This window comes from Podarcis vaucheri (genome assembly GCF_965113315.1).
Source record: "Podarcis vaucheri genome assembly, chromosome: 8".
Classification (NCBI taxonomy): Eukaryota; Metazoa; Chordata; class Lepidosauria; order Squamata; family Lacertidae; genus Podarcis; species Podarcis vaucheri.
The window spans coordinates 95,537,795-95,541,544 of NC_138766.1; positions in this window are offsets into that span (position 1 = coordinate 95,537,795).

Genomic DNA, 3,750 nt, shown 5'->3' on the forward strand with positions numbered 1-3,750 from the left:
TTGTTTCTGACGACTGAACCTGGAGAAAGTCAGATTTGGAGAGATGGAGTACTGTTTGGTTTGGAGATGGGAAGTTGGATAGATCCCCCTATGCAGGGATGTTTTGACTTTTGGGATCTGGTTTTGGGCCAGGAGGAGTTTGGAGTTGTCGGGGCCCTTAACCTTGGAGGGACTTTGAAACATGCCTTCAAATATCTTTTGGATTTCAGTGCTGACTGTGGAGAATGGGCTGACCTGTCGAGAAGGGATAAAGATATTGTCAAGTTGGAGTCTCCCCGAGATCTACCCCTCAGTGAGAAAGGAAGGAAATTAAGAATAAGATCAGCAGAAGACAAAGTAAAGTGCAGGTATAAACATGAAGAAGACATGCAGAAGGGACATGGAAAAGACTTACGAGCCTCGGATAGAAGGTCACCAGGTTGATGGACTAGATGCAAGGGATAGAAAGGACTGACAAAACCTGAGACCAGGAAGAAGAGACGATGGATGAAGATTGGAAGAAAGTTTAAAAATTCATTTAGAGAATTATTGTAAAATTAATGAGTGTTAGGGAAAATGTTGGAATGAAACTATTTGGCTTTAGTAGAAATGCTAAAAGGAATTATGTATAAATAAGTTTTAAGTTTTAAGCTTTAGGGCTTTTTATGGTAAGATAAGGTTAAAATAAATTAAGGTAACTTAATGACAGAATATAGTGAAAGATGGAAAGGATTTGCTGAGATAATCAATAACTAGAATACAAAAAAGGGAGGTGTGAGGAGGTCGATGAAACAAGTTAACGAAAGATAAAGATTTGGGAATATTGGATTTGTTTTTAAATTTTTTGTTTGCTTGTTTTTGGTTTTGATGTATTGTGTGTTTTGTTTTTTCTTTTTTTTTCTTTTTATTGACTTGTATTGTTCAATTCCTCTTTTTCTCTTTGTTCAATTCTTCTCCTTTTTTTTCTCTGTAATTTTAAATTCTCAATAAATATCATTTAAAAAAAAGGCTTTTGGATCTTGGACTATTTTTATTGTGCTTTTAAGACTGATGCTGTCAAGTTCTTAAAGAGATCAGAGAACATGTATATGATTGGCTGCAATATCGCCAGTTGAATGAGGTATTTAAAGAGGACAAAAAGAAGGGATTTAGTTATACTATCTCTAGATTTCAAAGAGAAATAATAGAGGATAATACCTAACTTTTGAAGAAAGTGTATAATTTACTACTAGAATAGGAAACAAAAGATGAGGAGGTTAAATCTGTAATGATTAAATGGGCACAAGACCTAGGACAATATACAAATGGAAGACTAGGAGAAAGTATGGAAAATGAACTTAAAATTTACTGATTGTATATTGTTAAAAGAGAATTATATGAAAATGATGTATAGATGGTATATCACACCTGCAAAAATATATAGAACAGGCTACAGTAAGTGCTGGAAATGTAAAGAAAAGGAACGTTTTTTCATATGTGGTGGAATTGCGAGATAGTTCAAAATTATTGGGATATGATTTATAATGAAATTTTAAAAATGTTTATGATAACTTTTGTTAAAAGACCAGAAGCGTTTTTATTAGGTGTTTCAGGTCAAGATCTGCCAAAAGAGAAGAAGAAATTATTTATATATGCCATGACAGCAGCCAGGATACTGCTAGCCCAAAGATGGAAAAGCAATGAAATACCAACAAAAGAAGAATGGCAACAAAAATCAATGGAATATGCTGAAATGGCAAAGCTAACAGAAAGACTCCGAGACAAAGACAATAGAGACTTTAAAGAAGACTGGGAACCATTTATGTTGTATCTACAGAAACAATGCAAAGAAATGGACTCAGTGGCAGGGTTTGAGTAAACACAATGAACAAAACACAGAAACTATAAAGATGATGTTAAAATGATAAGAGAACAACAACATTTGATACAAAGAACTCAATATTAAGATATAATAAAGCAAGCAGGGGAAGGTAATACTTTTTTTTTAAAACAGAAGAGGAAGTTGAGGGAAGTGGGGGGAATTTGGGGATCTGTATTCTTATTTTTTGTTATCCGGTATATTATTATGATAAAAATGAAAAACACAATAAAATTATTTTAATAAAGAAAACCTGATGCTGTGAAGGGAGCATGACTGGCGCTGGGCCTGTGCCCGGAGTTTGCCCAGGGGCCCCTCCCTTGTGTCAACCCCCCCAGGGACTGCTCCCGCCAAGCAGCTCTCCGGCCCCTCTTCGCCCGCCCGCCCGCTCACTCATCCCACCGAGCTCCGGCTGCGGACCCGGGCGCCCAAAGCCCCTCCGCCCTGCGGGCCCAGGACCCAGGAAAGGCTCCCGGGGTCCCTTGGCCTCCCGCCGGGGACGGAGAGCCGTCGCGAGCGCATCCCTGAGGGGTTCTGACGCGGCTGAGCCGCCTCCCCTTGCCCAAAGCAATCCTCCTCCTCCTCTCACTGCTCGGTGGCGGCGGCGGCGCCCCTTTCCCTCCGGGGTCCCGGGGCCTCCCCGCCTCCCTCGCCGCGCGCAGCGTCGCCGGGCAACGGCAAAAGGGGCGGAATGCGCATGCGCGGCATGCCCGCCCCTTCCCGGGCGCGGAGGTGGGAGGGAGACGTCGGGCGCGTCCCGACGGGACAACGCCGCGCCCGCCCGCCCGCCCCGCCGTTTCTCGCTCGGGCACCTGCGCACGTGGCGCGGCGAGGTTCGCGAATGAAGCGTCCCGCCTCGCTGCTGCGGCGGAATCCGTGTCCGCGCAGCGGAGCAGTGGCGTAGCAACATCTGGGGGGTTAGGGGGCGCAAATCCACCGGGTTGGGGGCGCAAATGACTTGCCTTGCCCCGGGGGCTGACAACCCACGCGACGCCACTGCCGCGGAGCCCCTTCGCGAGCCAAGCGGGGCCTCCGAGCTTGGGGGCTGCGCGGCGGGAGGCGCCTTTTAGCGGCCCTTCGGAGACCCTGCCCCGGCCCCGTCGTGGCCCTTTCCCGGCAGCAGCCCGAGCCCTGGCGGACGGAGGGGCCCGCCTGCCTCGCCGGCGCAAGGGCGCCTCCTGCTGCCCAGGCCGAGGAGCGCCGGCTCCGCCCGCGGGCGCCCCAGCGGCGGGGCGGGGCTGGCCCGGTGGTGAGTCACGGAGCCCGAGCAGGTCCGCCCGGCAGCCCCGCTCGAATCCCCTGCCCCGGGAAGGCGTCGCCGGCCGGCCGGCTGCTGCCTCTGCCGACGTGCCGCCGAGCCAGCCCCTCGCCCGCAGGAGAGATCCTGAACCAGTACAAAAAGACATTGCAAGTAGTCTCCTTCGGAAGGATTCGTGGAATGGGACGCTGGGCGCGTGAAAGGGGACCCCAAGGCTCATCTAGCCCACCCCCCCAGCCTCGCAAAGGCTCCTCGTCCTCCGAGCAAAGCAGTCTCGCCCAGCCTCGGGATTGTTGGCTCCCCACGACGTGGGTGCTCTCGCCCTGAGACGCCCCGCCGGAGCCCGACACGCGTCTTTCTACGTGGGAATACTTTCCCTGTAGGACAGCCTAACTTAGGCAGGAGCGCGCGAGGGGCTTTCCCCTTCAGGGACTGCCCGGCTTGAGGGGTCCCCGGAGGAGGCGGGAGGGCCCGCGACGAAGCCCCGTCCCCCGCGGGCGGGCCGGGCAGGGCAAGGCGGGCCAGGCGAGGGCGGAGGCGCGGGAGGCGGAGGCGGCGCATCAGGAATGTGCCGAGCGAGCGAGGGCGGCGCGCCTTATCTCTCTCTCTCTCCCCTCGGGCCGACTTGGCCGGCCAACTTTGCTCCGCGCCCCGG